Source organism: Triturus cristatus, chromosome 8 (genome assembly GCF_964204655.1).
Source record: "Triturus cristatus chromosome 8, aTriCri1.1, whole genome shotgun sequence".
NCBI classification, from domain to species: domain Eukaryota; kingdom Metazoa; phylum Chordata; class Amphibia; order Caudata; family Salamandridae; genus Triturus; species Triturus cristatus.
The window spans coordinates 739,272,582-739,284,474 of NC_140591.1; the positions used below are offsets into that span (position 1 = coordinate 739,272,582).

General features: G+C 41.6%; 2 non-coding genes across 2 annotated transcripts; both read right to left on the minus strand.

Annotated features, from left to right (window-relative positions):
• Positions 1-2,325: 2,325 nt before the first annotated feature.
• Positions 2,326-2,397, minus strand: TRNAP-UGG (transfer RNA proline (anticodon UGG)). Its single transcript has one exon. It is a non-coding gene; the product is annotated as a tRNA-Pro (tRNA).
• Positions 2,398-7,109: 4,712 nt separating this feature from the next.
• Positions 7,110-7,181, minus strand: TRNAP-UGG (transfer RNA proline (anticodon UGG)). Its single transcript has one exon. It is a non-coding gene; the product is annotated as a tRNA-Pro (tRNA).
• Between the last annotated feature and the right edge of the window lie 4,712 nt (positions 7,182-11,893).

Genomic DNA, 11,893 nt, shown 5'->3' on the forward strand with positions numbered 1-11,893 from the left:
CTCAAAATCCTCTTACCTCTCAAAAGCTAATACCGGCTCTAAGCCCGCAATGAAGATCATGCTGGTATCTTTATGATGCTTGGTCTGTGAATACGCATGAAAGTCAGTCTCAACTTACCCTTTCTCAAACGATAGCACTATCATTTACAAGTGTCTCCTTTTATTCCGTCCCAGCTTTGGACACGTCTTACAGGAAGTCAGCCCTTATTTATATATTTCTTCAGTGGCTGAAGCTTAATGAGAAAGAGTAACAAGTTGTTCATAACAACATAAGAAACACATTGTGCATTTTCTCTCAAATACTCCTTCACTTTGTGCCAAAAGAAATACCAAGGTGAATACCTAGGCCACAGATTCAAGCTAAAGATCTTCCTGCTGAATGCAAGGCGCAATAAAAACTGCATATCGCTGGACTAAAGCATTCCTTGCATAGCCTCTAACATCATAACATAACTGAGCTGCTAGCAGCAAGCTAACCAATACCTTTCTGAAATGAGAATGACATGTGCTTATCTGCTCAATCAGTGCTCAATCAGGCTCGATCAGGCGAGATTTGGAAAAGGTGGAAAGGGTCCAAGTGGATGCCCCTTCCTTTTTAGGGTGGGTCCTGCTGACTATCATAGGATTGCTTGTAAAAGTGGCCAGGGTCAGAGGAAAAGCTGCCAACACTTCTTAGCGTTCTCTATAGATGCAGCCATTTTCTGTGACTGTAATTTCGGCCTTTTCCCAGAAGTCTCTATTCTGCCTATGCAAATTAACAAAAGCAGTGCTTATTCCTCACTTGCTCAAATGTCCTTCCTGTCCAGAAAGCTCTGATTAAGCATGCTTATTTTCTTTTTCTGGGATATTTTAAATTGTTTCGCTGTCCAGTCTGTGGCAGTAGAAAGCTGCTTATGATGCCAGGTTTTGATGAATCCCCAAGGTACAAGTACAGAGGAATATATCAGTCTCTAGGATATGGAACTTTTAGCTAACACATCACAATATGTGATGCTTGCCAAGAAAACACTACATTCTGGAGCGCTGATGATCAGAACATTCTGCTCCTGAAGGATAGAAAAGACAGCTTGATTGAAATAAAGTCTGTTTATATTGACGCTCTCTCTCTCCCTATATATACATACATGCGTACACACACACACACAGGTATGTCATGCATTTCTTCAGATTTGTTTCAACCATTTACCATTTATTGGAGAATCCCTACTTTTCAAGTGACTGCAAATGAAGTCATCTCTGGCACTTTTTGTGCAAAGTAAGAGACACACATGACACCTTTTTATAAAAGTCATCGGTTTCTTTGTTACTGTGTACTTTCAAAGCATGGGGCTTTCACACGTCAGGTAAACCTGATTACCACTACACAACAAAAGCAGATGCAGCTTTCTTATCTATGTCGTGATAGAACAGTTGTGAATTGAGTAGAAGAAGGGCCCTGATGTGATACTTATTACATGCAGCCTGTAAGATAGTCAAACATGCAGGCTAGGAAGGAAGATGCAAATATCAATGTATTAGAAAAACACCTAAAGGCGAGTGATATGCTTTCATTCATGCATGGCTAGGAAAAATCGCCATACTGTTGCAAACATTCTTACACCACCAACTGGAAATAAATGATTCTGACATTAAACGTAAAGGTGACAATGCATTTGTATCATCACCTTGAGAAGGATCATCTTGGAATTGAGCCGAGGGCCTCTGCACTCAAAGCCAGAAACACTCCACTAAAATAAGATTCCTGTTGGTGCCAACAATTCTCCATGTTAATGCTTGTTCTAGGTGAGCAGTGAACCGATTGCAGGGCTCTTTTGAAAGCAAGGTCTGAGAACCAACAGATACATCCACACGCCGATTACTTTAGTGTTTTGAGAGAATTCCCTTTCTTGGAACGAGATTGCATGAAATAATCTTCAGGGCTTGGACAATTCCATGGCAAAACGGCACCTATCAACATTGTAGCCAACACAATATAACAACTGTTTCTGCCCGGTTTCGAACCGGGGACCTTTCGCGTGTGAGGCAAACGTGATAACCACTACACTACAGAAACAGATACCTACAGTTGATTTTTCTGTAATGAAACTGCTCCGAACTGGCTATTCCATGGGCCTCTGGCTTTAGATTTCTTTCATGCAACCTGCCCGACATCCCTAGCTGAACGCTCGTACATGCCATGCAAGACCAGATGTTTGGTATTAGCTCAGACTGGGCAGGGCTGAAGCATGAGACTCTAGCAAAGAATTATCCACTACTGCAAAGAAAAAATTGATGTTGGTTTTGAAACGCAAACTTCAAAACAACTTGAAAAGAGTACCAAGAAAAGGGCTCGTCCGGGATTTGAACCCGGGACCTCTCGCACCCAAAGCGAGAATCATACCCCTAGACCAACGAGCCCTCAAAATCCTCTTACCTCTCAAAAGCTAATACCGGCTCTAAGCCCGCAATGAAGATCATGCTGGTATCTTTATGATGCTTGGTCTGTGAATACGCATGAAAGTCAGTCTCAACTTACCCTTTCTCAAACGATAGCACTATCATTTACAAGTGTCTCCTTTTATTCCGTCCCAGCTTTGGACACGTCTTACAGGAAGTCAGCCCTTATTTATATATTTCTTCAGTGGCTGAAGCTTAATGAGAAAGAGTAACAAGTTGTTCATAACAACATAAGAAACACATTGTGCATTTTCTCTCAAATACTCCTTCACTTTGTGCCAAAAGAAATACCAAGGTGAATACCTAGGCCACAGATTCAAGCTAAAGATCTTCCTGCTGAATGCAAGGCGCAATAAAAACTGCATATCGCTGGACTAAAGCATTCCTTGCATAGCCTCTAACATCATAACATAACTGAGCTGCTAGCAGCAAGCTAACCAATACCTTTCTGAAATGAGAATGACATGTGCTTATCTGCTCAATCAGTGCTCAATCAGGCTCGATCAGGCGAGATTTGGAAAAGGTGGAAAGGGTCCAAGTGGATGCCCCTTCCTTTTTAGGGTGGGTCCTGCTGACTATCATAGGATTGCTTGTAAAAGTGGCCAGGGTCAGAGGAAAAGCTGCCAACACTTCTTAGCGTTCTCTATAGATGCAGCCATTTTCTGTGACTGTAATTTCGGCCTTTTCCCAGAAGTCTCTATTCTGCCTATGCAAATTAACAAAAGCAGTGCTTATTCCTCACTTGCTCAAATGTCCTTCCTGTCCAGAAAGCTCTGATTAAGCATGCTTATTTTCTTTTTCTGGGATATTTTAAATTGTTTCGCTGTCCAGTCTGTGGCAGTAGAAAGCTGCTTATGATGCCAGGTTTTGATGAATCCCCAAGGTACAAGTACAGAGGAATATATCAGTCTCTAGGATATGGAACTTTTAGCTAACACATCACAATATGTGATGCTTGCCAAGAAAACACTACATTCTGGAGCGCTGATGATCAGAACATTCTGCTCCTGAAGGATAGAAAAGACAGCTTGATTGAAATAAAGTCTGTTTATATTGACGCTCTCTCTCTCCCTATATATACATACATGCGTACACACACACACACAGGTATGTCATGCATTTCTTCAGATTTGTTTCAACCATTTACCATTTATTGGAGAATCCCTACTTTTCAAGTGACTGCAAATGAAGTCATCTCTGGCACTTTTTGTGCAAAGTAAGAGACACACATGACACCTTTTTATAAAAGTCATCGGTTTCTTTGTTACTGTGTACTTTCAAAGCATGGGGCTTTCACACGTCAGGTAAACCTGATTACCACTACACAACAAAAGCAGATGCAGCTTTCTTATCTATGTCGTGATAGAACAGTTGTGAATTGAGTAGAAGAAGGGCCCTGATGTGATACTTATTACATGCAGCCTGTAAGATAGTCAAACATGCAGGCTAGGAAGGAAGATGCAAATATCAATGTATTAGAAAAACACCTAAAGGCGAGTGATATGCTTTCATTCATGCATGGCTAGGAAAAATCGCCATACTGTTGCAAACATTCTTACACCACCAACTGGAAATAAATGATTCTGACATTAAACGTAAAGGTGACAATGCATTTGTATCATCACCTTGAGAAGGATCATCTTGGAATTGAGCCGAGGGCCTCTGCACTCAAAGCCAGAAACACTCCACTAAAATAAGATTCCTGTTGGTGCCAACAATTCTCCATGTTAATGCTTGTTCTAGGTGAGCAGTGAACCGATTGCAGGGCTCTTTTGAAAGCAAGGTCTGAGAACCAACAGATACATCCACACGCCGATTACTTTAGTGTTTTGAGAGAATTCCCTTTCTTGGAACGAGATTGCATGAAATAATCTTCAGGGCTTGGACAATTCCATGGCAAAACGGCACCTATCAACATTGTAGCCAACACAATATAACAACTGTTTCTGCCCGGTTTCGAACCGGGGACCTTTCGCGTGTGAGGCAAACGTGATAACCACTACACTACAGAAACAGATACCTACAGTTGATTTTTCTGTAATGAAACTGCTCCGAACTGGCTATTCCATGGGCCTCTGGCTTTAGATTTCTTTCATGCAACCTGCCCGACATCCCTAGCTGAACGCTCGTACATGCCATGCAAGACCAGATGTGTGGTATTAGCTCAGACTGGGCAGGGCTGAAGCATGAGACTCTAGCAAAGAATTATCCACTACTGCAAAGAAAAAATTGATGTTGGTTTTGAAACGCAAACTTCAAAACAACTTGAAAAGAGTACCAAGAAAAGGGCTCGTCCAGGATTTGAACCTGGGACCTCTCGCACCCAAAGCGAGAATCATACCCCTAGACCAACGAGCCCTCAAAATCCTCTTACCTCTCAAAAGCTAATACCGGCTCTAAGCCCGCAATGAAGATCATGCTGGTATCTTTATGATGCTTGGTCTGTGAATACGCATGAAAGTCAGTCTCAACTTACCCTTTCTCAAACGATAGCACTATCATTTACAAGTGTCTCCTTTTATTCCGTCCCAGCTTTGGACACGTCTTACAGGAAGTCAGACCTTATTTATATATTTCTGCAGTGGCTGAAGCTTAATGAGAAAGAGTAACAAGTTGTTCATAACAACATAAGAAACACATTGTGCATTTTCTCTCAAATACTCCTTCACTTTGTGCCAAAAAAAATACCAAGGTGAATACCTAGGCCACAGATTCAAGCTAAAGATCTTCCTGCTGAATGCAAGGCGCAATAAAAACTGCATATCGCTGGACTAAAGCATTCCTTGCATAGCCTCTAACATCATAACATAACTGAGCTGCTAGCAGCAAGCTAACCAATACCTTTCTGAAATGAGAATTACATGTGCTTATCGGCTCGATCAGGGCTCGATCAGGCGAGATTTAGAAAAGGTGGAAAGGGTCCAAGTGTATGCCCCTTCCTTTTTAGGGTGGGTCCTGCTGACTATCATAGGATTGCTTGTAAAAGTGGCCAGGGTCAGAGGAAAAGCTGCCAACACTTCTTAGCGTTCTCTATAGATGCAGCCATTTTCTGTGACTGTAATTTCGGCCTTTTCCCAGAAGTCTCTATTCTGCCTATGCAAATTAACAAAAGCAGTGCTTATTCCTCACTTGCTCAAATGTCCTTCCTGTCCAGAAAGCTCTGATTAAGCATGCTTATTTTCTTTTTCTGGGATATTTTAAATTGTTTCGCTGTCCAGTCTGTGGCAGTAGAAAGCTGCTTATGATGCCAGGTTTTGATGAATCCCCAAGGTACAAGTACAGAGGAATATATCAGTCTCTAGGATATGGAACTTTTAGCTAAAACATCACAATATGTGATGCTTGCCAAGAAAACACTACATTCTGGAGCGCTGATGATCAGAACATTCTGCTCCTGAAGGATAGAAAAGACAGCTTGATTGAAATAAAGTCTGTTTATATTGACGCTCTCTCTCTCCCTATATATACATACATGCGTACACACACACACACAGGTATGTCATGCATTTCTTCAGATTTGTTTCAACCATTTACCATTTATTGGAGAATCCCTACTTTTCAAGTGACTGCAAATGAAGTCATCTCTGGCACTTTTTGTGCAAAGTAAGAGACACACATGACACCTTTTTATAAAAGTCATCGGTTTCTTTGTTACTGTGTACTTTCAAAGCATGGGGCTTTCACACGTCAGGTAAACCTGATTAACACTACACAACAAAAGCAGATGCAGCTTTCTTATCTATGTCGTGATAGAACAGTTGTGAATTGAGTAGAAGAAGGGCCCTGATGTGATACTTATTACATGCAGCCTGTAAGATAGTCAAACATGCAGGCTAGGAAGGAAGATGCAAATATCAATGTATTAGAAAAACACCTAAAGGCGAGTGATATGCTTTCATTCATGCATGGCTAGGAAAAATCGCCATACTGTTGCAAACATTCTTACACCACCAACTGGAAATAAATGATTCTGACATTAAACGTAAAGGTGACAATGCATTTGTATCATCACCTTGAGAAGGATCATCTTGGAATTGAGCCGAGGGCCTCTGCACTCAAAGCCAGAAACACTCCACTAAAATAAGATTCCTGTTGGTGCCAACAATTCTCCATGTTAATGCTTGTTCTAGGTGAGCAGTGAACCGATTGCAGGGCTCTTTTGAAAGCAAGGTCTGAGAACCAACAGATACATCCACACGCCGATTACTTTAGTGTTTTGAGAGCATTCCCTTTCTTGGAACGAGATTGCATGAAATAATCTTCAGGGCTTGGACAATTCCATGGCAAAACGGCACCTATCAACATTGTAGCCAACACAATATAACAACTGTTTCTGCCCGGTTTCGAACCGGGGACCTTTCGCGTGTGAGGCAAACGAGATAACCACTACACTACAGAAACAGATACCTACAGTTGATTTTTCTGTAATGAAACTGCTCCGAACTGGCTATTCCATGGGCCTCTGGCTTTAGATTTCTTTCATGCAACCTGCCCGACATCCCTAGCTGAACGCTCGTACATGCCATGCAAGACCAGATGTTTGGTATTAGCTCAGACTGGGCAGGGCTGAAGCATGAGACTCTAGCAAAGAATTATCCACTACTGCAAAGAAAAAATTGATGTTGGTTTTGAAACGCAAACTTCAAAACAACTTGAAAAGAGTACCAAGAAAAGGGCTCGTCCGGGATTTGAACCCGGGACCTCTCGCACCCAAAGCGAGAATCATACCCCTAGACCAACGAGCCCTCAAAATCCTCTTACCTCTCAAAAGCTAATACCGGCTCTAAGCCCGCAATGAAGATCATGCTGGTATCTTTATGATGCTTGGTCTGTGAATACGCATGAAAGTCAGTCTCAACTTACCCTTTCTCAAACGATAGCACTATCATTTACAAGTGTCTCCTTTTATTCCGTCCCAGCTTTGGACACGTCTTACAGGAAGTCAGCCCTTATTTATATATTTCTTCAGTGGCTGAAGCTTAATGAGAAAGAGTAACAAGTTGTTCATAACAACATAAGAAACACATTGTGCATTTTCTCTTAAATACTCCTTCACTTTGTGCCAAAAGAAATACCAAGGTGAATACCTAGGCCACAGATTCAAGCTAAAGATCTTCCTGCTGAATGCAAGGCGCAATAAAAACTGCATATCGCTGGACTAAAGCATTCCTTGCATAGCCTCTAACATCATAACATAACTGAGCTGCTAGCAGCAAGCTAACCAATACCTTTCTGAAATGAGAATGACATGTGCTTATCTGCTCAATCAGTGCTCAATCAGGCTCGATCAGGCGAGATTTAGAAAAGGTGGAAAGGGTCCAAGTGGATGCCCCTTCCTTTTTAGGGTGGGTCCTGCTGACTATCATAGGATTGCTTGTAAAAGTGGCCAGGGTCAGAGGAAAAGCTGCCAACACTTCTTAGCGTTCTCTATAGATGCAGCCATTTTCTGTGACTGTAATTTCGGCCTTTTCCCAGAAGTCTCTATTCTGCCTATGCAAATTAACAAAAGCAGTGCTTATTCCTCACTTGCTCAAATGTCCTTCCTGTCCAGAAAGCTCTGATTAAGCATGCTTATTTTCTTTTTCTGGGATATTTTAAATTGTTTCGCTGTCCAGTCTGTGGCAGTAGAAAGCTGCTTATGATGCCAGGTTTTGATGAATCCCCAAGGTACAAGTACAGAGGAATATATCAGTCTCTAGGATATGGAACTTTTAGCTAACACATCACAATATGTGATGCTTGCCAAGAAAACACTACATTCTGGAGCGCTGATGATCAGAACATTCTGCTCCTGAAGGATAGAAAAGACAGCTTGATTGAAATAAAGTCTGTTTATATTGACGCTCTCTCTCTCCCCATATATACATACATGCATACACACACACACACAGGTATGTCATGCATTTCTTCAGATTTGTTTCAACCATTTACCATTTATTGGAGAATCCCTACTTTTCAAGTGACTGCAAATGAAGTCATCTCTGGCACTTTTTGTGCAAAGTAAGAGACACACATGACACCTTTTTATAAAAGTCATCGGTTTCTTTGTTACTGTGTACTTTCAAAGCATGGGGCTTTCACACGTCAGGTAAACCTGATTACCACTACACAACAAAAGCAGATGCAGCTTTCTTATCTATGTCGTGATAGAACAGTTGTGAATTGAGTAGAAGAAGGGCCCTGATGTGATACTTATTACATGCAGCCTGTAAGATAGTCAAACATGCAGGCTAGGAAGGAAGATGCAAATATCAATGTATTAGAAAAACACCTAAAGGCGAGTGATATGCTTTCATTCATGCATGGCTAGGAAAAATCGCCATACTGTTGCAAACATTCTTACACCACCAACTGGAAATAAATGATTCTGACATTAAACGTAAAGGTGACAATGCATTTGTATCATCACCCTGAGAAGGATCATCTTGGAATTGAGCCGAGGGCCTCTGCACTCAAAGCCAGAAACACTCCACTAAAATAAGATTCCTGTTGGTGCCAACAATTCTCCATGTTAATGCTTGTTCTAGGTGAGCAGTGAACCGATTGCAGGGCTCTTTTGAAAGCAATGTCTGAGAACCAACAGATACATCCACACGCCGATTACTTTAGTGTTTTGAGAGAATTCCCTTTCTTGGAACGAGATTGCATGAAATAATCTTCAGGGCTTGGACAATTCCATGGCAAAACGGCACCTATCAACATTGTAGCCGACACAATATAACAACTGTTTCTGCCCGGTTTCGAACCGGGGACCTTTTGCGTGTGAGGCGAACGTGATAACCACTACACTACAGAAACAGATACCTACAGTTGATTTTTCTGTAATGAAACTGCTCCGAACTGGCTATTCCATGGGCCTCTGGCTTTAGATTTCTTTCATGCAACCTGCCCGACATCCCTAGCTGAACGCTCGTACATGCCATGCAAGACCAGATGTTTGGTATTAGCTCAGACTGGGCAGGGCTGAAGCATGAGACTCTAGCAAAGAATTATCCACTACTGCAAAGAAAAAATTGATGTTGGTTTTGAAACGCAAACTTCAAAACAACTTGAAAAGAGTACCAAGAAAAGGGCTCGTCCGGGATTTGAACCCGGGACCTCTCGCACCCAAAGCGAGAATCATACCCCTAGACCAACAAGCCCTCAAAATCCTCTTACCTCTCAAAAGCTAATACCGGCTCTAAGCCCGCAATGAAGATCATGCTGGTATCTTTATGATGCTTGGTCTGTGAATACGCATGAAAGTCAGTCTCAACTTACCCTTTCTCAAACGATAGCACTATCATTTACAAGTGTCTCCTTTTATTCCGTCCCAGCTTTGGACACGTCTTACAGGAAGTCAGCCCTTATTTATATATTTCTGCAGTGGCTGAAGCTTAATGACAAAGAGTAACAAGTTGTTCATAACAACATAAGAAACACATTGTGCATTTTCTCTCAAATACTCCTTCACTTTGTGCCAAAAAAAATACCAAGGTGAATACCTAGGCCACAGATTCAAGCTAAAGATCTTCCTGCTGAATGCAAGGCGCAATAAAAACTGCATATCGCTGGACTAAAGCATTCCTTGCATAGCCTCTAACATCATAACATAACTGAGCTGCTAGCAGCAAGCTAACCAATACCTTTCTGAAATGAGAATGACATGTGCTTATCGGCTCGATCAGGGCTCGATCAGGCGAGATTTAGAAAAGGTGGAAAGGGTCCAAGTGGATGCCCCTTCCTTTTTAGGGTGGGTCCTGCTGACTATCATAGGATTGCTTGTAAAAGTGGCCAGGGTCAGAGGAAAAGCTGCCAACACTTCTTAGCGTTCTCTATAGATGCAGCCATTTTCTGTGACTGTAATTTCGGCCTTTTCCCAGAAGTCTCTATTCTGCCTATGCAAATTAACAAAAGCAGTGCTTATTCCTCACTTGCTCAAATGTCCTTCCTGTCCAGAAAGCTCTGATTAAGCATGCTTATTTTCTTTTTCTGGGATATTTTAAATTGTTTCGCTGTCCAGTCTGTGGCAGTAGAAAGCTGCTTATGATGCCAGGTTTTGATGAATCCCCAAGGTACAAGTACAGAGGAATATATCAGTCTCTAGGATATGGAACTTTTAGCTAAAACATCACAATATGTGATGCTTGCCAAGAAAACACTACATTCTGGAGCGCTGATGATCAGAACATTCTGCTCCTGAAGGATAGAAAAGACAGCTTGATTGAAATAAAGTCTGTTTATATTGACGCTCTCTCTCTCCCTATATATACATACATGCGTACACACACACACACAGGTATGTCATGCATTTCTTCAGATTTGTTTCAACCATTTACCATTTATTGGAGAATCCCTACTTTTCAAGTGACTGCAAATGAAGTCATCTCTGGCACTTTTTGTGCAAAGTAAGAGACACACATGACACCTTTTTATAAAAGTCATCGGTTTCTTTGTTACTGTGTACTTTCAAAGCATGGGGCTTTCACACGTCAGGTAAACCTGATTACCACTACACAACAAAAGCAGATGCAGCTTTCTTATCTATGTCGTGATAGAACAGCTGTGAATTGAGTAGAAGAAGGGCCCTGATGTGATACTTATTACATGCAGCCTGTAAGATAGTCAAACATGCAGGCTAGGAAGGAAGATGCAAATATCAATGTATTAGAAAAACACCTAAAGGCGAGTGATATGCTTAAATTCATGCATGGCTAGGAAAAATCGCCATACTGTTGCAAACATTCTTACACCACCAACTGGAAATAAATGATTCTGACATTAAACGTAAAGGTGACAATGCATTTGTATCATCACCTTGAGAAGGATCATCTTGGAATTGAGCCGAGGGCCTCTGCACTCAAAGCCAGAAACACTCCACTAAAATAAGATTCCTGTTGGTGCCAACAATTCTCCATGTTAATGCTTGTTCTAGGTGAGCAGTGAACCGATTGCAGGGCTCTTTTGAAAGCAAGGTCTGAGAACCAACAGATACATCCACACGCCGATTACTTTAGTGTTTTGAGAGAATTCCCTTTCTTGGAACGAGATTGCATGAAATAATCTTCAGGGCTTGGACAATTCCATGGCAAAACGGCACCTATCAACATTGTAGCCAACACAATATAACAACTGTTTCTGCCCGGTTTCGAACCGGGGACCTTTCGCGTGTGAGGCAAACGTGATAACCACTACACTACAGAATCAGATACCTACAGTTGATTTTTCTGTAATGAAACTGCTCCGAACTGGCTATTCCATGGGCCTCTGGCTTTAGATTTCTTTCATGCAACCTGCCCGACATCCCTAGCTGAACGCTCGTACATGCCATGCAAGACCAGATGTTTGGTATTAGCTCAGACTGGGCAGGGCTGAAGCATGAGACTCTAGCAAAGAATTATCCACTACTGCAAAGAAAAAATTGATGTTGGTTTTGAAACGCAAACTTCAAAACAACTTGAAAAGAGTACCAAGAAAA